This window comes from Hemicordylus capensis, chromosome 1 (genome assembly GCF_027244095.1).
Source record: "Hemicordylus capensis ecotype Gifberg chromosome 1, rHemCap1.1.pri, whole genome shotgun sequence".
Classification (NCBI taxonomy): domain Eukaryota; kingdom Metazoa; phylum Chordata; class Lepidosauria; order Squamata; family Cordylidae; genus Hemicordylus; species Hemicordylus capensis.
In genome coordinates this window covers 132,341,392-132,367,814 of record NC_069657.1, presented here as the reverse complement: position 1 = coordinate 132,367,814, position 26,423 = coordinate 132,341,392, and the positions used below count along the sequence as shown (strand labels likewise).

At 42.8% G+C, this 26,423-nt stretch overlaps 1 protein-coding gene and 1 non-coding gene across 14 annotated transcripts in view; both read right to left on the bottom strand.

The window, feature by feature from the left end:
• CHID1 (chitinase domain containing 1) overlaps positions 1 to 26,423 on the bottom strand; it is a 192,734-nt gene that overhangs the window by 15,222 nt on the left and 151,089 nt on the right. The window lies entirely within an intron of this gene.
• Positions 8,365 to 8,436, bottom strand: TRNAV-UAC (transfer RNA valine (anticodon UAC)). The gene has a single exon. It is a non-coding gene; the product is annotated as a tRNA-Val (tRNA).

The following is a 26,423-nucleotide window of genomic DNA, read 5'->3' as shown; positions in this document are numbered from 1 at the left end:
TGGCCTAGGCTCTTCTATTTAGCAAAGTATGACAAAAGAAATATGCCTCCAAGGCACGTTTTGGGATATAAGTATCCCTGACTCCATGACCCAATGTGTTTCCCTTTCCTACTGGGAAACTACTGGGGACTCCTACTGGGGACTCCATCGTGTGCTTCCTCGTGAGTTACCCTGGGACTCCATTGCAACAAGGACTTCAGCAAGACCATCTTTGTGCTGCCACCTCAAAAGAGCCCCAAATCACTACCTGGATTGGTCTGTGTGACCTTCCAGCCAGCGTCCCAAGCAGGCATAGGGAGCTAAGTCCACTGAGACACCTATCTCGTGGGCATCCATCCTTTCACTAACCTCTGCAATCCTCCTGCCTTCCACCTCACTGTCTGCTTGAAGCCCCATTGCCTAGAGACAGGTTCAGTATAGCCGTTGTCTGGATCTCAGGACCCCTACCTATCACATTGATTCAAACTCCCCCCTTCCCCCTCTCTTAGCATCGCTTTCTTGTCTGCCTGGGAATTTACACATAATCTGGAACTTTAAGCTAAATGTGCCTTACAATAGCCTATTTTTAAACTTATTTGTATTGTCTTTACGTTAGGGGCCACCTAGTAACAGACTTATTGCTTTGATTTGTTTTTCTCACAATAAACCCTTTTGATTTAATTAAAACTTCTCTCTCAAGCCGGTTTTCTTGAGTTCGGATGCTTGCACAAATTAAAACTTCTTGGAACTGCCTCCCCTTTTGAGCTCAATTCCCCACATTCACCCAAACGGGGGATGCTGACCAAACACCCTCAAGGTAGTTTCATCAACACTACCCACTATATCCCAGATGCCTGCATAGATTGAGGGGTAAACTTTAACTAACACCTGTCTCGCAGGTTCTCAGTGACAGGATGGAGACACAGTTCCTTCCTTTTGATGTCTGCTAATAAATGTAAGGGAGAAAAGATATACATTGCTCTTGGGTGGGGGCTTCTGTGAGGGGCCCTTTATTTTTGAGACCATCTTGTGTGTTCCTGAGTTTTCTTTGTCTGAATTGGGGCGGAGGACTGCTTCAATCATGCTGTAAAGCTTTAGACTCTAAAATAAATCTTTGTAACTAAGGTAACATTACCTCCTAGACTCTTCTATCTTAATCTAGGGTGCAATAATCTTTCCATTTTGATCCCCTGTAAGCTGTTCCTTTATTTTTTTTCTGTTATAAACTAGACTTTTTACTTGTTTCTACTATATTGCTGATCTATTCTGGGTTATACTATGTTCTGTCCTACCTGCACCCACCTTGGCCATTATGCTACTAAAAGGCTCTGGGATTGGGGGGTTTCCCCCTCTTTTGTGCAAATTACTGTGTTAACATGCTTGAACCATCCCTTGTGTGTTTTGGAGAGTTCAGGGTGATTTTATAGGCTTATAGCCTGTACAGGCTTTCAGAAAGGAAAGACTGATGGTGGCCACCCGGACCCGAACCAGCCAGATCCGAACCGGTCTGGAAAGTCCGGAGGCCTTTACAATGGCTTCCGGACAGGTTCGGACACACCCCTACTGCAAAAGCACATGGCTGAACTATTGCCCAGGAGTTCTTCCTACCCAATGCCACCTAATTGCCACCAGTTCTTGGTACTAAGGAGAAATCACACACACACACACACACACACACACACACACACACACACACACGAATGCAGAAGTAGGTGATCATGGGGGAAAGTACTAAGCATTCAAAAATAATACAACTTTTCAGAATCAACACAGAAAGCTGTGAAGAGATTTGACAACTAATACACCTTTTGTGGCTTAAAAACTAATTCACACAAAATCACTGCCTGACTACCTTATTTATATCAGGTCTTTCAATTTGTCTTTCCAACTTAAAAAGCTGTCAGTAGCACAGAAATCTATTATCAGTTATAGTTTGAGTCCTGCTACAGCTATGAAATCAAGCAATAATACAATCTTCTGTCTATGGACATAAGAACTGTCTTTTAAAATCAGACTAAAATCCAGTGTGGCTGGCCAAATATCCATAGAAAGCTCAGAAGAAGATCAAAATAGAGACAGACAGCCTCTGCTTAATTTTACACACGGTTAATCAAAATTATACTGGCTTAGTCAAATCTAAAATAGGAGGTGGGGTCAGGATTTAATGCTGGCATTGCATGTGTCCACTAGCCTCGGGGAACTCTTCTTGTGTGTAAGAGGAAGAAGGATTCTCCATCCAATACTGGCCTAGAACAAGCCAAGGTCTTCTTATGTCCCAACTGGGCAATCCTGACTGGCTTAGGCAGTAACCAGATTTTCAAAATTAACCAGGATCTGAAGCTGGGATTGAAATAGAACCCTTCTACACTGTTTCTGTAGGTCATGAAGTATGGTTTTATTTTGCACAAATTCCACCGTTCATACATTTACTCCAAGGCTAAAATACAACAGTAAAGTCCATAAAATCAGTACAATACCGACCATAAAAATACCATAAAACAAATAAAATAAAATCATAAAATATAGTTTACTAGCTTAACCCACACAGAACATCTGCGTGCTAGTACTTGCTCCCCTCACCCCCTGCCTCAACCCCCCTCACCTCAGAGATCTCTCCACCCTCACCTGAGCTGCACTCCTGCTCCTCCATCCTGTTACTTCCATCCCCCTCACCCCTCTTGGTTACTCATCCATCCCTTTACTCTACCCCCCTCACCCCTCTTGGTCGTGGCTGCAGCGTTGCTGACACCTATTGGCCAAGCTGCAGCCCCCTAACCCCAGAGACCTCCCCACCCTCACCCGAGCCCTGCTCCTCCCCCACAGGAGCAGCAGCAACAGCCACAGTTGACTGGGCCCTTCCTTGCTGCTGCCACCGCCATGGCAGCTCGTTCCCCTCAGGCCACTGACAGGTCCAGGCCCGTCCCTTGCCTATCTGCCTGCCTCCCACTGCCAATGGCCTCAGTAAACCCAAACAGCAGCAGTGGTTGACTAGGCCCTTCCTTGCTGCCGCCACTGCTGCTCGTTCCCCTCAGGCTGCTGACAGGCTCAGGCCCATCCCATGCCCATTCTTCTTTCTCTCTTCTTCTCCTCCGTTCTTTTGTTCCCCTCCCTATTCCCTCCCATTTGTCCTTCCCCCATACCCATCCCATGAAATTGATTGCCAGGAAATTTAGGATCAACAAACAGAAGTACTTTTTCACACAACGTATAATCAACTTGTGGAATTCTCTGCCACAAGATGTGGTGACAGCCAAAAACCTGGATGGCTTTAAGAGGGGTTTGGATAACTTCATGGAGGAGAGTTCTATCATCGGCTACTAGTTGGAGGTCTATAGGCCACCTCCAGCCTCAAAGGCAGGATGCCTCTGAGTATAAGTTGCAGGGGAGTAACAGCAGGAGAGAGGGCATGCCCTCAACTCCTGCCTGTGGCTTCCAGCGGCATCTGGTGGGCCACTGTGTGAAACAGGATGCTGGACTAGATGGGCCTTGAGCCTGATCCATCAGGGCTGTTCTTATGTTCTTTTTCTCTCTTTCTCTCTCCTCCACCCCTCTCTCTCCCTCCCTTCTTAATTTAACAGATCTTGTTCATCTTGTTTCCTCTTCTAATTCACACAATGGCAGTCTCCTCCTGAAGGCGCTCTTTCCTCCCTCACGACCCCTCTCGTCGCAGACCCCTGCCCACTATTTTTTAATATAGAGAGATTCATCTCCTTTACAATCAATAGCATCTTCCGACCAGTAACAGTTGCATTCCAACTGACCTTTACCATCACAGTCTCCTCCTCCCTGTCTGCATATGGAATCCCCACTGCCCAATCAAGTGCTTCTGCTTGCGAATTCTTGCAAGAGCTGCCACACATGAGATTAGCCACAGGTATGCTTTAGAGAATTATATAGATACAGGTGAAACTCGGAAAATTAGAATATCGTGCAAAAGTCCATTAATTTCAGTAATGCAAATTAAAAGGTGAAACTGATATATGAGACAGACGCATTACATGCAAAGCGAGATAAGTCAAGCCTTAATTTGTTATAATTGTGATGATCATGGTGTACAGCTCATGAAAACTCCAAGTCCACAATCTCAGAAAATTAGAATATTACATGGAACCAAGAAGACAAGGATTGAAGAATAGAACAATATCGGACCTCTGAAAAGTATAAGCATGCATATGTATTCAGTACTTGGTTTGGGCCCCTTTTGCAGCAATTACTGCCTCAATGCGGCGTGGCATGGATGCTATCAGCCTGTGGCACTGATGAGGTATTATGGAAGACCAGGATGCTTCATTAGCAGCCTTCAGCAATTCTGCATTGTTTGGTCTCATGTCTCTCATCCTTCTCTTGGCAATGCCCCATGGATTCTCTATGGGGTCTGGTCAGGCGAGTTTGCTGGCCAATCAAGCACAGTACACTGTATACTTTTCAGAGGTCCGATATTGTTCTATTCTTCAATCCTTGTCTTCTTGGTTCCATGTAATATTCTAATTTTCTGAGATTGTGGATTTGGGGTTTTCATGAGCTGTACGCCATGATCATCACAATTATAACAAATTAAGGCTTGACTTATCTCGCTTTGCATGTAATGCGTCTGTCTCATATATCAGTTTCACCTTTTAATTTGCATTACTGAAATTAATGGACTTTTGCACGATATTCTAATTTTCCGAGTTTCACTTGTAGATAGATACTATTCTGAATTAGATTAACTGTGCATCTGTGTGATGAAATTGAAGTTACTGCTCTGAAATTTTGAATCAAAGTTCAGACTGAGATTTTTTCAATATACCACAACATTCTATTGTAAAAGGTGATATGCTAACATTGTGCCCCTTTGCAAAAGGCAGTTATTTGCATTATTATTACAGAAAGACATGTTCTTCCATATATCACTGTAGGCATGACTGCACTTATGGTACATTAGACTTGCATTCTCTGCTCTTCCCTACACTCTGATAAGTAAAGCACATTTTCTTTTTCTTGATTTCTGTCACTCTTAAACTATGCCAGGGAAAATGAACTGTCTGGCGTGTGTGGATGAAGTATGCTTGCCTATTATCTTCCTAGATAGACTTTTATAAACAATCTCTTCCCCTCATTATGAAAGAATTCTATTATTTGTATATGCACTATGTTGGAAGATCACAACGGCCAATTGAACAAGCAAAATAGTGAGGGAAAGCTGAGTAAAAGAGATAATTTTTTCAGCTCTGTACACATGCTTTAGTTATCATGAGTCCCAGGGATGCCACAAGCTCTGCTGTAACTTGTAGAGGTATGATCTGATCCTTGACCCAAGGTGTTCTCAGTGCAGTTACTCCAATTCCATCATACTGATGCAGAGTTAACATAATTAATAAGTTGAAGGGGAAAGTGAGCAAAAATGGTGCAATGCAGCTGGGGCGCATTGAGGTTTACTGCCTACTTTGCTTTGTTTTCATCTCCCCCCTCCTCTTGAACTCCTGTCCTGTGGCTAATAGAAATAGTGGCATTTTGCTGGTCTCTACTGGGGCCCTTCTCAAGGTACTTAACACAATGTACCTTGAAGCCATATTGGGCTCATTTTACCTATTTTTCCACTGCCACTTGACTCTCCTCTGTGCAATTTCCACTACTCGCTGCAATTCCTGATGAGTCCCCCATTCCGCTTTTTTCATTTGCGTAGGAATACAAACCATCTGAAAACAACCCTGTCATGCTGTAAACCGCCCTGAGCCATTTTGGAAGGGCAGTATACAAATCTAATAAATAAATAAATAAATAAATAAATAAATCCATGCCACTTATCTTCGGCACATCACCTAGTTCACTGTTGGCACTAAATAAATGTCAAGTATTTGTTATTAAAACATCAAACTACTCATGTTAACCTACAGATCAGACCAGTTCAACTCTCCATAATTGTTCATATTGGGCACAGCAGGAAAAACTTCCCAAAATCAAAAAGTACACACACAACCTATTTTCATTGACCTATGAGATTCAAATACTTGGTTTGCTTTCAAAAGATAATCGTAAGACTATAAAATAAGAATAGTGTCAATTTTCTACAATATCTACCCCTCCCGGCAAAACTGGAAAAGTTTTAATAATGGAAAGCAAGCACTGCAGTCACGGAACATACAGAAGAACCATGTGTTGTCTTGAACTGGATAAAGGTTGCTCTAGAGCAATTCCCTATTCTTACTTAAGCAAGAAGCTCCCAGTTTAGTGATCCTGGCATTCTAACAAAAGGAAAAAAGCATCCATGCTAAAACCAAAAACTGGTTTTGTTCTGTTCAGAGTAGAGACTCATTTTTCAAAAGCGCAATGAGAGAGTCAACTTATTATGAGTTCCCATTTTCTTGACAAGAAACATATTTAAATTATAATTGAGGTCCTGACTCTTTCTTTTTGGTCTGCTCACAGCTGAGACGCATTGTAATGATGCACCACATCTACAATTAAGTATCAGTTATTATAATACAAACTAAGCCAGCCAACCTCTTATCATAATGGGAGCTGATAGAACATTGAGTGCAAGAATCTCCCATGCCACAGACTATCATACCGGGATCCAGTTCAAAACAAACATCATGCCAGTTTATTTTTCTTAATTATTACCATAACAGCCGTTTTAGCTGGTGCATGTACTAGAAGCTGATTCAGTGGGAAACTATAGCCCTCTTCAGGAGTTATTAGAACTGGGGATGATATACTTGCATACAGTACCTGAGAGTGCACTTTTAAGCTGCACCCCCATGAACACACTCAAAAGTCCCACCACCTGCAAGAGACAGTGGCGGGATTTTTGAGTGTGTTCATTGAATTTGGAAGAATTTGTTTGTGCAAAATAAAATCATACTTCCTAATGACCTATTGGGGGAGAGAGCAGGGCAGGCTGCAGTATGCCCAGAGCAGTGTGCCCACTGCACTAATGACCTACTCCTACAGTAGAAGGATTCAACTTCATTCCCAGCTTCAGATCCTGGTTAATTTTGAAACTGGTTGGAACTTGTGGATCAGATTCTTCCTGTGATTATATATGCATATAATTCAAGAGAGAGCAAGGCATTAACTGCAGGAAAGGGTGCAAAAGATCTATTTTACCAAAGAGAATGACTGCCTTGACTGTAACTTTTACTTTGTTCGTGTTTGTGGGATGCTTTTACAACTAATGGAGGCAAATCAAAAAATTTTACTGTTCCAATTCAATCTACACACAACTAGGCCTAGAGCCAGCTAAGGTTACTCATAACTAACAAATCCCACTGCTTTCAGAGCAGGGTTGCCAACATTCTGTTGCCCCAGTAAGGGACACAAGTATGCAATGTTCATAGGGATTCACTGAGAGAACTCATACAGCAGCAAGTCCAAAGACAAATTGGATTCTTGGTGGCTGTATGAGTTCTCTCAATGAATCCTTATGAAGAACCAGAGAAGCTACTACCAGGGAGGAGAGCTAATGCCAGGAAGGAGAGCTGGTCTTGGTAGCAAGCATGACTTGTGCTCTTAGCTAAGCAGGGTCTGCCCTGGTTGCAAATGAATGGGAGACTTGATGTGTAAACCCTGTAAGAATTTCCCCTTATGGGATGGAGCTGCTCTGGGAAGAGCAGAAGGTTCCAATTTCCCTACCTGGATAGGGCTCAGAGAAATTTCTACCTGCAACCTTGGAGAAGCTGCTGCCAGTCTGTGTAGACAATACTGCGCTAGATGGTCTGACTCACTATATGGTAGCTTCCTATGTTCCTATGTAGAGATAGACTGTTAAAAGGCCAGAAACTAAATTTCTGGGGGGAAACCCATAAAACCCACAAGCTTTGGGCTGCTTGGGGGGAGATGTGGCACAAATGTCTGGAACTGAAACCTCCCTCCCTTAGACCATCATTTCACTGCCATATGGAGGAACCTGCCCTTTGCCTTCATAAAAAGGGTAACACGCCCCCCTTTCTGCCCCAGTCTTTAGATCACCTGGAATGACTTGGCATAGGGCTTTGGAATTGAGCAACGATATCAGATAGGGTGGGAGGGCTTCTGGAATAACATCTGATATATATATATATATATATATATATATATATATACACACACACACACACACACACACACACACACACACACTATGCTCAAGTTGATTTGTAATCCAGAAAGTCTAAGTGAGAACTGTTAAGCATGTGCTGTGCTTTTATTTTTATTGTCCAAAAATCTCATACTATTTACACTATGTCATCAATCAGTATGATTCTGTAATGATATGAAATGTTAAGGAGGCCTCGCATGTGCTGATTTCCCCCCAGCCCCATACACCCCCTAGGGATGGCTGTGCCTTTTACTGAGTAAAACCATTGGTCCATCTAGCTAAGCAGTTCTCCAAGGTTTTGGGCAGAAGACTTTTCCAGCCCTACTTAGAGATGCCAGGGATTGAACCTGGAACCTTCTACATGTAGAGCAGATGCTCTACCACTGAGCTACAGCCCCATCTCCAAAGGACAGATCAAAAGCATTCCGGTCACTTGAAATATACAAATACTATGATTAAGCATGAAAGAGAAAGATCGTACAGCATATCCAAAAGAAGCTCAGGCTTTGGCAAAGATTCCAGAGGAACTTCCAGAGGAAGAGAATCTAACAGATGCAAGGCAGCAAATAAGAACATCTCTTTACATTCCCTTCCTTGCTGCTGGTGAGGGAAGGGATGGAGAAAGGCAAGAAAGGATGCACTAACCTTAACCTTTCTGCAGACATCAGTCTCAGGCCATTCTCGGGGTGGGGGCACAGGGGATATGGGTGCTGGTGGGGGAAGGATGGTAAGCCGCCCAAGCCACCCACACAGAGATGTATCTAGGGAAAATAGCCCTAGGGCAAGCACTGAAATTGCACCCCCTGTCCAAATGTCAGACACCCATCTTTCAGATAACTTTACCATAATATCAGCTGAAAAATACAAGTCAACCTCATTAATCTTAATATTTCAAAAATAAAAAATAAAAATTAACAGTGGATGTAGCCAGACCAAAAAATGCTGGAAAACTACAAATTTCAGTATGCTGGGGCTCAGGAAATACCCAAATACTACGTGGAGGTGTACTTGGAAAACCAAACAGAAGTGCCTGTCTAATTCTCTACTATGCATTGTAGCATCACTGTTAACATAAGTTTTTAAAATAAATGGAGAATTTGGCTTTCCCCAGATACTCTGAAAATAATTAAAGGATATTCAGAGTAAACTGTGTTACTGCTTGGAATATATTCTAGTATTTCATAAAGACAGTTAAAATGAGAGAAGAGAGCAAGAAACTCCCAGTGGGTCTTAATACTAAGGATTTCACACTGATTCAAAGACAAACACACCATTAATAGACATATTATTAAGACATCACATTTAACTCACTTATCACAAGAAGGAAAGTAAGAGCAAATGAATACAATCCTAGTTCATAAGCTTCAGCTCAGTATTCACAAGCCTTGATTCTCTGTACATAGTGCCAATCTGAATATGTGTACAGTGACATATTACATTAAATTTTAATTTTTTAAACCTGTAGCCCCTTTGGGGAGCTTCCTAAAAGCTGGGGGGGGGTCTGCAAAGGATCCCCCTCCCCCGCTGGCCTCTAGGGCCTCTCAGGGACCATTTGAGCATGTGCAGTGGCCATTTTTAAAAAAAGTTTTTTTAAAATGGCCACGGAAAACAAAATGGCCACCACACATGCTCAAATGGCCTTTGCGAGGCCTGGCATGGCCTAGGGCCTCACAGAGACCATGTGAGCATGCACAGTGGCCATTTTGTTTTCCACGGCCATTTATTTTTTAAAAAATTTTTAAAAATGGCGCCCCCCTTCGAGTGGCACCCGGGGCACGTACCCTGCCTGCCCCACCATAGATATGCCCCTGCCACACTTCTTTGAAGGAACTGAGAAGCTACTGGAGGAGGTGTGGTTTGAACTTGGCAACAGCCCTTGCCGCAGGATTCCATGCAAGTCCTACCCACCTGCCCAATGACTGGTTGTCAGGTGGGCAAGAGAGCAGCTCAGCAGGAGAGCAGCTCAGCAGCAGCACTGCAGGTTCAAAAGAGAGCGAGCAGGGAAACAGCTATCACTGTTGGAGGCATTGTGGAGCTGTTCGGAGCTTGTGCTGGTTATCACTGCCACCTACAAATACGGGGGGAGTTTCCTTTAGAATTACGGGACAGTTGGCAACACTATTACAGAGCAACTTCGTCATGACTAACATTAGCTGGATTGAGATCACGAAGTCTTCCTTTTTTGCTAGCACCAATTCCTTTTTTTCATCTTTCTTTTTTCCTCTTCAAAAAGGAAAACCAAAACAGAGTAAAGCAAAGTGAGGTACAGCATGGAATTGCTTTATGAGAGAATGTTTTCCAGAAAACAGAAGGGATAAAAAATTCCCTGCCATGCCTTGCAGCTGTATTGTACTGCCCTGTTATGGCTGTACAAAACTCTTCAGGAGGGAAATCAGATTTTGTAAAGAAAAAAGGTCATGCATGTACTCAATTCATAATGATCTCATAGAAAACTGAATACAGTGGTATTATAATAGCTTCTGAAGAAATAAACAGGACACCTTCCATCAGCAGAAGCAGAATAATTTAACTATGACACCTATTGAACTTAACTAATTGGTTGCTCAAGTTATTCTGCTTCCAAACACATTTTAATAAAATTATACAATCACTGTGCGTTATAAACCCTAATAACTTTTATGACTTATGCATCCCAGAGAAATTACAAGGACTAATGAACCTTGCTGTTGATTTATCACACAGAGTAACTCAGTCCAAAAGTTAGTCAGTCACCAGGAATTGATTACTGCTTAATGAATGCAAAACTCTGCAAAGGGATCATTCATGATGAAAATGTGTCAAATTACACATTGTCTGAAATTAATTAAACTAACTTGCTAAGGACTCTATTAAGAAACACAGAGATCAACAAAACAAGCATGTTACTTGCTACCATTCTATACAGACTCCTTGGGGTCAGGTAGAAAAAAAGTCCTCAGTGGCTTTACCACCTGTAAAGCATGTTAGAAAACAATTAGATAATGCTTGTGAACTCATTATTCTGATGTGAAAATAGACCAAGAAGTTTAATTATTTGCTTAAGGTTACCAAGAGTTGACATGCAACATATGCAATGGATCCCTTTTCCTAAGAATGTCATTGTTTAATCATTGTGTATTTTACAGAACGAGAGAGAGATGCATCTCCAATACCTCAATTCTCTCTTTTCATTTTGGTTTTGTAATGCACGTGTAATAAAGGATTGGTTCCACCTTATGATAAGGGATTAAATTGTAGTACACTGTCACCACGGCTAATTATAAGCCAGCGTCCATTATAAAATGTATCCAAATATCTGTATTCTGCCTTGATATGTTGTATTTAAAAAATACTTTACACAAATCATAGCCTGTTTTTGGAATTAATGGAACATTTCCATATTTTTTTAGTACTTGTCTGCATGTTTTTGGGTTAGAACTGTACAGTATTGTAATGACCAATGATCACAGCTGATAAAGAATAAAGTTTCAAGTTTCATATTGTCATTGTGCCCTAAATTAGTAAGTAGGTTCTGCTACCTATGTTGTGTTTCCACTGGAAAATATTGTAGGTTCTATCACCACTTTTGCTGCTGGGATTCCAACTCCCATTGAAAGCTTTTAGGAAGATGACAGCTGTCAGCTTCTCTGACAGCTTTTTAAAAGTCTTTTAAAACACATTTCTTCACCCAGGCTTTTAATTAATGTTGTTTTAATGGTTTTAATGCTGTTTTAAAATATTATTTTAAAATTTTTAAATTGTTGTAATGTGTGTGTCCCCCCCCCCCATTTTTGTCTTAATGAATGTTTTACTTTGTTTTTATTCTGTTGTAAACCGCCCAGAGACGTAAGTTTTGGGCGGTATAAAAATGTTTTAATAAATAAATAAAATAAAATAAAAGATGCAATCATTCCACTTTGAAAAGCAAGCTACAAATCTCAACACACAGTGCCTTTGCTAGCATGAGGAAGAGTTTACAGCTCTTTCAGAATGTCTCAATCCGGATAACCAGAGCATCAACCCTTTTCTTACAAAGCTGAGAAGATCTGGTACAAACTATTGTTGCCAATCCCATTCTCAGTCAAGTAAAGAGGCCAATATTAATTTATTGCATTTTGGGGGCCATATTTGGTCAAGTTGGCTCACAGCATGTATTAAAAATATTAACAGCAAATTAAAAACTGTGTTCTCTCTCTCTCTCTCTCTCACACACACACACACACACACACACACACTTCTAAGTTACATATGTATATTAAAAAGTTATATATAAGTTTTATAAATCCATGCTGCCTGCTTCTACACAATAATGCAAAACAATACCTCATTAAATCCTCAGACACTAGTGCCCCCAAGATCTCCTTCTGGAATCCTGGCATCACTACCATAGATATTGCTCTTATTTAACATTGGAAGTTTCGAACCTTATAATGGCAGTTACAGCTTTAGTGACTATTGCAAATCCAAAGGGGAGAAGAAGTAGGTCTATTTTAACAAAGAGTTGAAAATACCATCTTGCAAAAAGATTTTCATGCCTCATTAAGTTGGAGTAATCTCTCATGCAAACTCATGCTGAACTTTCTAAATAGCTATCGGGCTATATATCTGAATAGCAATAAGAGATGTATATGATAGGAAGATAGTGTTGGTCTACTGTCTGTGCCATTTATTTGAATGGAGATGACATCTGAGATAAGTGTACTATCTAAGGCAGCTTGGGGAAATCTGCATCCTCAGAAATAAAAAGAGTTCATATTTTAAACAATCTGTGCAGGAATGGTGGGTCTGTAATCATGCTGCAATCACAGAGATTGGTAAGATTCAACAAAAGAGGAACAGTCATTTCAGGGACAGATATTTCTGGAAGGCAAGCCTGACGCACAGGGGGCAAGCAGGGGGAGAGGGCTTGACTTTTGTCGGTCCCTCTGCCTTGCCTGGACCATGACATCTGCCCTCCTCTGTTCCTGAAAGCTCCCCTCCATCTCCCACCCTGGACGATGGGCTGCCTGCTGGCCTGCCTTCCAGAATTGCCTGATTTGGACCACCTGTTGCTGGCTCAGCAGTGTCTCATGAGAGGAGCGGCTTCTGGAGGCATATGTTTTTCTGGAAGGCAAGCCTGAGGTGTGGCCGGCAGTTTGCCTGCAGGCAGCCCCTGATGCCGGCTGACAAAGGGGTCCAGGCTGGCCTTTGGGGCAGGATTGAGGGCTGGGGGGAGGTTATACTGTGGGGTTGGGTGGAGGTCTGGGCTGGAGGTCTTTTATTGTACTGGGTTGTGTCAGGCCTTTTTGCAGATATGTGTTTGGGCTCTCTTGAGTGAGATGATGTGGGGGTGCGTCCAGCAGTTCTGGGGCAGCTATTACTGTAGTGGTGGGGGACAGAAGAATTTGCCCTGGTAGAGCAGCTGGCCACTACAGGGGAATGGAAATCAGTAATTTAGTCACTGTTCCCATTTCCAACTGCCTTGTCAACTCTCAGGCCTTGGGGAGCAGCTCCAACAACCCACAGTGTCGGGCCTTGCTCCCCTGCAATGCCAGGTCAATTCAGAATAAGACTGAAATTGTCCATGATTTGATCATGAATGAAGGAGCTGACCTGGCATGTATAAATGAGACCTGGCTTGGGGAGGCAAGTGGTCCAGTGGGGCTCAGCTTCTCCCACCAGGTTACTCTGTTGTGGAGCAGGCTAGGGGAAGTGGGCGGAGTGGAGGGTGGAGTGGCTGTGGTCCATAAGAATACCATCTCCCTTACCAGGGCCTCTATGAGACAGTTGACTTATATTGAGAGTGTATTTCTGAGGCTGGGAACTAGAGATAGATTGGGGATTCTGTTGGTGTACCGTTCACTCTGCTGCCCAACTGACTCCCTAACTGAGCTGATGGAACTGGTAGCGGAGTTGGTGTTGGTCTTCCCGACTTTTGGTGCTGGGGGACTTCCACTTTGGGGCTGGCTTGTCTGGTGCAGCTCAGGAATTCACACTGGCCATGACAACTATGGGCCTATCCTAATTAGTTTCTGAACCAACTCATGATGCCAGCCACGTACTTGATTTGGTCTTTGGTTTGGATCAGGGGAGTGTTCTGTGGGTGGGTGATCTGGTGGTTTCCCCATTGTCATGGACAGACTACTACCTGGTTAAGGTTCGTTCCACAGCCACAATCCACCCCTGCAGGGGTGATGGACCTTATAGGATGGTCCACCTAAAATGGCTGCTGGACTCAGCAGGTTTCCAAAAAGGCTTGGAGGATTTTGATGTTGGTGCGGTCAATGACTTTGTCAATGCCCTGGTGGGCTTATGGAATAGGGAACTCAACAGGGCAGTTGACATGATTACTCTTAAACATCCCTCCCGACCTGCTTCAAGAAAGGCCCCTTAGTATACCGAAGAGCTGCGAAGGCTGAAGCAGCTGGGTAGGTGACTGGAACACAAGTGGAGGAGAACTCAGCTTGAATTTGACGGGATGCAGCATAGGACCCATTATGCAGCAGCGGTGTGTGCAGCAAAAGTAGGATTTTGGTTAGCACACATTGCATCTGTGGGTTCGCGTTCAGCAGAGCTATCCCAGGTTGTGAGGAGTTTAATTTCTGCTCCTTCTGCTTCAAATTAGTCCCTGGAAACATTCAGCTGTGATGCTTTTAATGGATTCTTTGCAGACAAAATCTCCTGTATTCGCGCTGACTTGGACTCCACTATTTCTGCAGGGTCTATGAAGGAGGTGTCCAGCAATCTCTCTTGCAGTACTAGATTAGATCAGTTTCAATCGGTAACTCCTGAGGATGTGGACAAGCTGCTTGGGGCGATGCGGCCTACCACTTGTTCTCTGGATCCTTGCCCAACTTGGCTGCTTCTTTCTAGAAGGGAGATTGTTGGAGATGGCTTAGTTAATATCATAAATGCATCGCTGAGGGAGGGGAGAGTGCCTCCATGTTTAAAGGAGACAATTGGTAGACCTCTTCTTAGGAAGCCTTCCCTGGACCCCTTAGCGATGGATAATTATAGACCGATCTCCAATATCCTTTGGTTGGGCAAGGTGATTGAGAGGGTGGTGGCCAACCAGCTCCAGGCAGTTTTGGAGGAAACTGATCATCTAGATCCATTTCAAACTGGCTTTAGAACTGGCTATGGAATTGAGACAGTCTTGGTTGGCCTGATGGATGACCTTTACCGGGGAATCAACAGAGGGAGTGTGCTGGTTCTTTTGGATCTCTTGGCAGCGTTTGATACCATTGACCATGGTATCCTTCTGGATCACCAGGGGGAATTGGGGGCACTCTTTTGCAGTGGTTCCGCTCCTATCTCTCGGGTAGATTCCAGATGGTAGAGCTTGGTGACAGCTGCTCCTCAAAATGGGAGCTGTTATATGGAGTTCCTCAGGGCTTCATTCAGTAACCAATGCTTTTTAATATCTACATGAAACCGCTGGGTAAGGTAATAAGGAGATTTGGTGCTGGGTGTCATTAGCATGCTGATGACACCCAAATCTACTTCTCCTTTTCATCTGCGTCATCAGGAAATGGCGTGCATTCCCTAAATGCCTGCCTACAGTCAGTAATGGGCTGGATAAGCGATAAATTGAAATTGGATCCAAGCAAGACGGAGGTGCTCATTGTAGGGGCTCAGAATCTGAGGAATGAGTTAGATCTTCCTGTGCTCGATAGGGTTACACTCCCCCGGAAGGAGCAGGTATGGAGCTTGGGAGTACTCCTGGACCCAGGCCTCACCCTGGTATCTTAGGTGGAGTCTATGGCCAGGAGTGCTTTCTATTAGCTTCGGCTGATTCGACAGCTGCGTCCATTCCTTGAAGAGGACGACCTCAAAACAGTGGTGCATCAGCTGGTAACCTCAGGCTTGACTACTGCAATGTGTTCTACATGGGGCTGCCTTTGTATGTAGTTTGGAAATTTCAGTTAGTTCAAAATGTGGCAGCCAGATTGGTCTTTTGGAGACCATATTATGCCTGTTTTGAAACAACTGCACTAGCTGCTGATATGTTTCCGGTCAAAATACAAAGTGTTGGTTATTACCTTTAAAGCCCTGAACGGCTTAAGTCCAGGTTACCTTAGAGAGCGCCTTCTTCTACATGATCCACACCACATGCTAAGGTCATTTGAGGAGGTCCATCTCCAGTTGCCACTGATACGTCTGGTGGCAACTCAGAGGCAGGCCTTTTCTGTAGTTGCTCCTGGGCTCTGGAATGCACTCCCTGCAGAAATCCGTAATCTGAATTCATTATTGGCCTTCAGGAGAGCCCTCAAAACCTATCTGTTTGGCCTGGCCTTCCAGGGTTTTTAAATTGTTGTAAATGTTTTTAATCTGCTGTAACCTGGTTTTCCAGGGTTTTTAAACTGTGTTGAATGCTTTGTTAATTGTTTTGTGGTGTTTTATAGTCTCTGTTTTTAACTTAATTGATTTTAATTGTTTTGTTTTATTGTAAACCACCCTGAGCCATTTTTGGAGAGGTGGTATAGACACTGAATAAACAAACAAACAAACAAACAAACAAACAAACACCATAACATCAAGAAAATACACACAAAGAAATATGTAAGGCCCAAGGCCTATCTAGTCCAGCATCCTGTTTCACACATTGGTCCACCAGATGCTTCTGGGAAGCCCACAGGCAAGAGGTAAGGGCATGCCCTCTCTCCTGCTGTTGCTCAACTAGTATTTAGAGCAGGGATCCTCAACGTTGGGCCCCCAGATGTTCTTGGACTTCAACTCCCATAATCCCCAGGCCCAGTGGCCTTTGGCTGGGGATTATGGGAGTTGAAGTCCAAGAACATCTGGGGGCCCAACGTTGAGGATCCCTGATTTAGAGGCATCTTCTCTTTGAGGCTGGAGGTAGCCTATAGCCCTCAGACTAGTAGCCATTGATAGACCTGTCCTTCATGAATTTATCTAAGCCCTTCTTAAAGCCATCCAGGCTGGCTGTCACCACATCTAGTGGCAGAGAATTCCATATGTTAATTATGAGCTCCCCTCCGCAAGTCCTGTTATGCTGCCTCATCATGGCGGGGTGTGTGTTCCTGGGAGGGATGATCAAAGTAAGATGGGAGGAATACTCCCAGTATGGTCACCCAAAGCGCGAAGGTCATCCCTGTATCAGCAGTGATACAGGAAGGTGCTGGAGGCGGACGATCACTTCAGTGACAACTCAAAGGCATCATTTCATACTGCACAGGAGGAGGCAATGGTAAACCACTCCTGTATTTTACCAAGAAAACCACATGGATAGACAAAATAGAGTGATTGTTGATGTACTGCCGGATGATGAGCCCCTTAGGTTGGATGGCACTCAACATGCTACTGAGGAAGAGCTGAGAATCTCTCAGAGTACCGATGGTGTTTATGGCACGGTTAGGTAAAGCCTTTTGGAAATCTAGAGGCTGATGTTGCCATGCGCAAAAAGAAATTCCAAAGCTGCAAAGACAGAATTATGATGGGAATGTGGAACGTAAGAAGCATGAACATGGGAAAGCTCGACACAGTGAAAGATGAAATGAATTGACTACAGATTGACATCTTGGGCATCAGTTAATTAAAGTTGACTGGAATAGGACACTTTCAGTCAGAAAATCATACTGTTTACTACTGAAGACATAAGAAACAAAGAAGGAACAGTGTTGCTTTCATAGTCAGGAAGGATATAGCAATGACAGTACTTGGGTACAATGCAGTCAGTGAGCAACTAATATCAATTAGATTTTGTGGACAACCCTTTAACATGACAGGAAATACTGATCCTACTGCATTACTACTTGGAAACTGGCGACTGAGAAAGCAATGCTGAGGAGGAATATACTTTACACCCCAAAATATACAATTTTTGTCCTTCCCTATCAACAGGAGAGGTGTTATGCAGAGACATTCCACTACTAAAGAGTTGGGAATGAACTGTAGTGAGACCAACTCATATCCTTCTCAGAGGTGAAATGTTCTCTATTTTCTGGAAGAGGCTGGAAAAATGGCCAGTTTTGACCATGGTTCTTTGTTGAGCTAGACAGGAAGTGTCACAGGTCCCAAAGATGAGGATTCTGTGACACCCAGGATAGGGCCCACATTATTTGCTAGTGCTACAAGGGCCTGTATGCTCAATGGATCATTCTCAAGATCTGCTCAGTATAGAAGAATAATTCCTTGCAAGGAGACATAAGAATACTATCAGAAATGTCAAGTGACATTTCTGATGAGATTTCTGGTTTCAATACCAATGACTGTGAAGCAGCCACCGCCTTTGTAATCAGGATAGCTACAGAACTAACATTTTCAAGGCCCATAGGGCAACACCGTCTCTAGATCAGTGTTTTATGTTATACTGAATTACCTGAAAAAACACTAAGGATCAACAGGATTTGAGGTGAAAGGTCAATCTGATTTCTTGTGAAGCTCCCCTATGATCTTTGTTGGTTCTGAGCTCTCTACCTAATGATGCTTGGTAATGGACATTAAGCAGGTGGCACTCCCAATAACCTACTTACTGATCTTGCAGCAGATACAGGCCTCAGATTTCTGTGCCTAGGCACTGTTAACTTTGAAGTATACACACAAGCCATGGATGTACCTGGAATAGTGGAAGCATGAGGAAGCCATTCAATAAACATAGTGTTTATCTCAATCCTAATCACTAGTGTAAGGCTGGCAAAACAATGTATGCCACAGTGCTGAAGTGGGTCTCCAACTACAGGACTGCCACAGGGAGTCCACATAATCAGCTACACTGTACGCTTGCTAAGATGGAGGATAGGGTGTCTCAAAGATGCCCTGTTTATTATATTTCTGGTTCTGAGGAGACTTCTGAATTGGAGTATGGTCTTCTCCTTGCTGATTCCCCTCTCCCACAGCAAGCTCTCCCTCTGATACAGCTGCAATGACTTTTACACTAGAGAACACTTCATGCTCAGTCATGTTTCACAGGCATGCAGAAGGGTTTCTTGGCATCCCAACCATGACCTGCACTTTTTCCAACTCTGGAGTGTGTGTCATCATGATCCAGTACATGTTCAGTCCTTACCTTCTGCTTCTTGGTGGGATCACAAGAGTGTGCTGTTTCTGTTTATGGGCCTTTCCTGGCCCCACCTACTTTGACTCTGTTGGAATGGACACCTTCAGACCTGATGAAGGTACAACCATCATAAATGCCTTATTCTAAAGGCTTTTGGCTAATTTCTTTGGATCTGAACCCTCACAAGAAGCAATCCCCAATATTTTCTCTAGGTTTTTTTGGTGGTTCAAGGACACAGCTGGAACTAGACTCTGATCACTAAGCTCTCTCAGCTACCCTAGTTGAGTCCTCTGAAGCAGGCTTACCCGAGTAAAACTTTTTTTTTTTTTTGGCAGGGGCACATAGATGGCCTCATCATCTATGTTGCAGAGTTTCTCTCGCATCCCCCAAGTTCTCTTTGCAGACTCTTCACAGGCTGAGAAGTGATCAGCAATAATCCCCTTGCTCAAGCACATTAGGCAAAGGCAATGTTAATCAGACTGGGCAACCCTGTCTCTGCACTGCTAACATTTCTTTAAGAGGCATAAACACAGACTAATTAATCCAAATGTCACCTTGAATTATTTAAGGAATTTATATCCTAATCTTCAGGTAATGACCTCTCAGAGCAATTAACAAAGTTATAACATTCAACAATAAATACATTAATTAGTGGTCAACTTCCAACATTAGCACACTCATGCACATCTGTGTATTCCAGACCAAAGCTTATAATTACTTACCACAAATCTTAAGGACAAAGGCCATACGTATTCCATATCTAGAGAAAAAGCCAAACTCTACAGCTCGCAAACTCAGCCTCATCCACACATTGCAAAATTATCCTTGAATAAAAACAATTAGAAACAGCTACAGTCTCCAAATAGGAGACTCAAACAGGATTTTCAAACAGTTTCAGCTTTGTAATCTAAATGTGTTTGGTGTTTAATTTATTTGTTGTTGTTATAAGTTTCAGAGCTTTTCTCCAGTTACAAGCTCTCTTGAAAATGTTACATTGACAAACAGAATTAAAACACATACGACAAAAGCTATTAGATGGATGTGTTCAGAACATTATTTATAAAGGCTGGTAGATTCTCTATTTACTGGCTAAAACACAACCCATTATAACAATCACTACTACCACGGCTAACACAGGTAATAATAACTGCCTGCATTTTTGCTTCCTATTTTTGTAACCAAACTATGTTCCTTGGATATTCACTTGTCAAAACAGGGGTTATAAAATCCATCCAGAAATATAGCTTGGATCTGGGAGATTTCAAAGTTCACATTTAAAAAGTGAAAAAAGTAGATGCGTGGATGATGGTTGTCTTATCTGCTTTTGATGCAATTCAATAAACACCATTTGTTAAAATATTTTTTTGATTTATTTAATTAGTTTATTTAATTTGTATACCGCCTGACTTCAAAGGCTCTAGGCGGTTCACAAAAAGAAACACAACAAAAATAAAACAAGCTGTTAACATAATTTAAAACATACAAAGATTACTAAAAGCCTGGCTAAAAAAATGTGTCTAAAGGACTCTTTTAAGTGATGCAGTGGGGAAGTGCTTGACTAACAAGCAGAAGGTTGCCAGTTCGAATCCCCACTGGTACTATATCGGGAAGCAGCAATATAGGAAAATGCTGAAAGGCATCATCTCATATTGCGCAGGAGGCGGCAATGGTAAACCCCTCCTGTATTCTACCAAAGAAAACCACAGGGCTCTGTGGGAGCCAGGAGTCGAAATCGACTTGACGGCACACTTTAAATGACGTTAAATTATGAATGTCTATAGGGAGCTAATTCCACAGCCCAGAAGTGATTACAGAGAAGGCCGTTCTTGAGTCACATTCAGATGAGCTGGCAGAATACAGAGACAAACCTCTCTCAATGACCTTAATGTGCAGCGGGGATCATGCAGAAGAAGGCGCTCTCCCAGATAACCCGGTCCTAAGCCGTTTAGGACTTTAAAGGTAACTACCAGCACTTTGTATTTCACCTGGAAACCTACTGGTAGTCAATGCAATTGTTTTAACACAGGCATAATATGGTCTCTCTGAGAAGCCCATTACTGCCTGTAAGGGGGGTGGGGTCGGTTATGCCATTCTTTGCTGAAAATGTCATGGAGAAATAGATTTGGGTATCATCAGAGTATGATGCTCCAAACCTACTGATGATCTCACCCAGTGGATTCATGTAGATGTTAAAAACGTCAGAGATAGGATGGAGCCCTCAGGGATATCATACAATAGTTCTTGTTTCCAAGAGCAACTATCTCTGAGTGACACTATCTGGAATCTACCAGAGACAGGGACAGAGCCACTGCAAAGCAGTACCACCTATTCCCAAATCCCCCAGACGATCCAGAAAGATGCCATGGCCGATGGTATCAAAAGCCACAGAGAGATCCAAAAGAACCAACAGAGTCACACTCCCTCTGTCCATTCTTTGATAGAGATCATCCATCAGGCTGACCAAGGCTGACTCTACCCCACAGTCTGCTCTAAAGCCACTTTAAAATGGATCTAGGTAATCAAAATTGCCTGGAGTTGATCAGCCACCACCCCTCAATTACCTTGCCCACCAAAGGGAAGTTGGAGACTGGCCTACAATTATCTATCACCAAGAGCTCCAGGGCAGGCTTCTTAAATAAAGGTATTACAATTGCCTCCTCCAAACATGGAGGCATCCTGCCCTCCCTCAGTGAGGCATGTCTCTATTATTATCTCTATTATATTATCTCTAACAGCCTCCCTGCAAGATGTTATAAGTCATGTTGGGCATGTATCCAAACATCAAGTGGTAGGGCCAGAGGAGTTGCTGGACACCTCTACAATTGACCCCGTCATAACTGTGGAGTGCAAGTTGGCTCAAATGTGAGAGATGTTATAAGCAAAAAAAAAGTTGTTAAAAGCATAAAAGCAAGATGGTGAAGAATACAGATATAAGTTCAGAGGAGGGAACCCGAGTTAATCCCTTCACAACTCTGAACAATTCCATGGGACTTGAACTTGCAGACGCAGTACGAGCAGAATAGAATTGCTTCTTCGCTGGCCCGTATTGCGACAGAATAAGCCTTCAAATGGGCTTTATGTTGTGCCTTGTCCGATTCAAGTCGGGTCTTCCTTCACTTACACTCTAGTTTTCTCCCTTGCGGCTTCAGCTCCTGTAGCTGTTCAGTGTACCATGGAGCCAATTTCAAAGCAGAACAGAGAAGACGCTTAGGGGTGATAGTGTCTATTGCTCTGGTAAGCTCTCTGTTCCAGGTCTCCACCAGGGCATCAACAGAATCACAGGCAGAACCAACTCTAAAATCCTCAAAGACCTCTTGGAATCCTACAAGAGTTAATAGCTTTCCTGGGCGGACCATTCTAATAGTTCCTGCACTCCTGAAGAGGTGTGTTGTGACTGCGAAATCAAAAACCAGATGAAGGTCTGTCCATGACAATGGAGACACTATTATTATTATTATTATTATTATTATTATTATTATTATTATTATTATTATTATTATTATTATTATTAATTTCTTGTTTACACAGTCAGACAGATGTTATTGACTGGTTTGTTTTATCCAGACATCGAGTCCTTCCCAAGGACCTGGGATGCCAGAATTTTATTGTCAATGGTTATAGATATTGTCGCAGAATATAGGCTGTTCCCAGTAAGGCTGCTTTTTGTAATTGGCTGATGGTGATTTCTGTGGTCCCTATGGTGTTGAGGTGCTCTTCAAGGTCTTTTGGAACTGCACCCAGGGCGCCAATTACCACTGGGATTATTTTGGTCTTTTTCTGCCACAGCCTTTCAATTACAATTTGTAGATCTTTGTATGTTGTTTTCCCCCCTATTTCTTTTTCTTCTATTCTGCTATCCCCTGGTATTGATATGTCGATTATTTTAACTTGTTTTTCTTTCTTCTCGACTACAGTTATATCTGGTGTATTGTGTGGCAGATGTTTGTCTGTTTGTAGTCTGAAGTCCCATAATATTTTTACACCTTCATTTTCTTCAACTTTCTCAATTTTATGGTCCCACCAATATTTGGCTACAGGTAGCTTGTATTTTTTGCAGATGTGCCAGTGTATCATCCCTGCTACTTTGTCATGCCTTTGTTTGTAGTCAGTCTGTGCGATCTTTTTACAACAGCTGATTAGGTGGTCCACGGTTTCATCTGCTTCTTTACAAAGGCGGCACTTGCTGTTTGTTGTTGACTTTTCTACTTTTGCTCTTATTGCATTTGTTCTTAGTGCCTGTTCTTGTGCAGCCAGTATTAAACCCTCTGTTTCTTTCTTCAAGTTGTCATTCTTAAGCCATTGCCAGGTCTTGGTGATGTCTGATTTTCCACTTATATTGTGCAAATATTGACCATGCAGGGGCTTCTTTTTTCCATTTTTCTGCTCGGTTCTTGACTTGTTCTTTCTTGTAGGCCTGCTTTGTTTCATTGGTGTTGAATAGTTCCGCATTATTGACTATTTGAAGTGCATCTTCTTCACTATCCTTGATATATTCTTCAAGGCCTCTTTTCTCCTCCTCTACTGTTTGATGGACTTGCAGCATTCCTCTTCCACCTGAGCTGTGAGGGAGGTATAGCCTATCGACATCACTTCAGGGGTGCAGAGCATGATTGATGGTCATTATTTCCCTGGTCTTGCAATCTAGTGTCTCTAGCTCTGCCTGGATCCAGTCTATTATTCCTGCACTTTATCTGATAATAGGTATAGCCCAGGTGTTTATGGCTTGTATGGTGTTCCCGCCATTGAGTTATGGTGTTCCCGCCATTGAGTTTGGACTTTAGGATCTTTCTAACTCTCCTGATGTATTCACTTCCAATTTTTCTTTTAACTTCAGTGTGTGCGATGTTATCAGCCTGGAGAATAACCAAGTATTTGTAATGTTCTTTCTCTTCCAGGTTCTTGATCTTGCTTCCATTGGGCAGTTCTATTCCTTCTGTTTTTGTTATTTTCCCTCTGTTCATTATTAATGCAGCACACTTGTCTAGTCCAAATTCCATTGCTATATCGCTACTGAATATACGGACAGTGTTAAGTAGTGATTCGATTTCTGATTGGGACTTTCCATACAACTTCAGATAGTCCATGTATAGCAGATGGTTTATTTTACTTGATGTTTTAGATGTTTGGTATCCGAGGCCTGTTTTGTTTAGTATTTGTGAAAGTGGGGACATGGCGATTACAAACAAGAGAGGGGATAGTGAGTCCCCTTGGGAAATGCCTCTTCTAATGCTAACCTGTCCAAGTGTCTCGCCATTGATTGTTAACTGTGTACTCCACATGCTCATTGCTTATTTTTAAATAAATATCAGAAAGTTTTTGCTGACACATTGTTTCTAAACATTTTAGTATCCATGTGTGAGGCAATGAATCGAAGGCTTTCTTGTAGTCAATCCATGCAACACTTAGATTGGTCTTTCTTCTCCTGCAATTTTCTAAAATCATTTTGTCAATCAGCAGCTGGTCTTTTGTGCCTCTGGTGTTCGGGCAATTTCCTTTCTGTTCAACTGGAAGCTGTTTGTTAGTTAATAAGTGTTGCATCACTTCATCTGCTATTATTCCAGTTAATAATTTGAACATGGTTGGCAGACAGGTTATCGGTCTATAATTACTTGGAACTGCACCTTTTGCTGGGTCTTTAATGATGAGATGAGTTTTCCCAGTTGTTAGCCATTGTTCAATATCACCTCCTTGCAAAATGTGATTGAACTGTTTTGCTAGTTGTTTATGAAGGCTTGCTAGGTGTTTAAGCCAAAAGCCATGCAGTTCATCGTCGCCTGGAGCAGTCCAATTTTTAATTTTCTTTGCTCTTTCACTTATTAATTCTGGTGTTATTATTAGATCTTGCATTTGTTGGTTACATTTTTTGACCTCTTTCATCCAGCCTGCTTTTTTATTATAATCTATTGGATTGTCCCAAAATTTCCCCCAGAATTGCACTGTTTCGTCTTTATTTGGTATTTCTAGGTTTCTTGCAGTTTCTCCTTCTATGCTTTGGTAGAAACGTCTCTGATTCGACTGGAATTGGATATTCTGCCTGTGTTGTGTAATTCTGGCTTCGTATCTGCTAATCTTCTTTGACACTGCTGTTATTTGCTACTTTATTATTTCCAGGACTTCTCTAATTTTCCTTGAATCTAGGTGGTATTTTTGGATCAGATACTGTTTGGTGTTTTCATTCTTCAGCTTCTTGTCTTTCATATCTTTCAGTTTACTAGCATCTGATCTAAGTCTGGAGATTTTATTTTCTAATCTAACCTTCCATTTAGGTGATGTACTACTTTCTTTTTTGACAGGTCCACTGATCTTATATCCGAGCTCTTGTGTTGTTATTGTTGCTGCACTGTACATTAGTTGGTTTGTTTCTTGCAAGTTATTGGTTGTTATTTCTGCTAGTGCAGCATTGACATTGTCATGCCCTTGAGCTCCGACAGCGAGGAGGAAGGGGAGGCTGGCAGCTTTCCGGCCAAGTCAGGAGTGTCTGAGGGGCAAAGCCCAGCTGTCAGCGTTCCTGAGACAGCTGTGATAGATCCAGCTGATGGTTTAGAACAGGCACAGCAGCCTGAATCAGCAGAAAGTGTGAGAGACCAATCAGAGGAAGAACTAGGCACTGAAACACCGTTGACACCACAACAACGCAGGCGTTCTAAACGCAGGACGCAATTAGAAGGTGTTAGGAGGAGCAAACGCCTATCGTTGAGGGCTGACAAGCCGTAAATTCCTACCAGCTGGGAGCTCTCGGCTTGCTCTATAAATTACAGCACCAGACTCCTACTCATTGCTGAGATTCAACGCACATCATTCAGTCAGCAGCATTCAGCCAAGCCATGAACTTCCCTGGCCGTGGGCCAGACCTTGACAGTTTGAATCTCAGCCCAAATTTGCAGCGGGAGTTTGAGAAATGGCAGAGCTACTTCAGAGCCAGGTAGACCTACTCACCGCTGCCGTCACAGTCCTGCAGGCGCAGTTAGGCAACCAAGGACAAACAAGCAGACGTAAGTGTCCAGTAGCCATGCCTGGTTTCCAGCGCCCCGTTATTCAGTTAAATATGGGCGCTGGAGGGGGTGAAGAGGCGGGAGGGGTAAGAAAGCCCTCCCGCCCTTAAAGTTATACCCCCCACCCAGACCCGAACCAGCAAGGGCCGAACCGGTCCAGCAGTTCGGCCATTCCTTAGAATGGCCGCCGGACCGGTTCGGACACACCCCTAAATGGGGGTCATTTCTTCCCAGTGAAATAAATAGGGCTGTGCAATGTTGGGCCTGGAAGGTCAGAAATGGCCAGAAATGGGCCATTTTGGAGGAGGTTGGAGAAGTTCCTGATCTGAACTTGAGAAGTCCATTTCAGTTTGGACCTCTCCAACCTCCTTCGGGGGAAATCAGAGCTTTCTGAAGCTCCAAATGATGGTGGGAG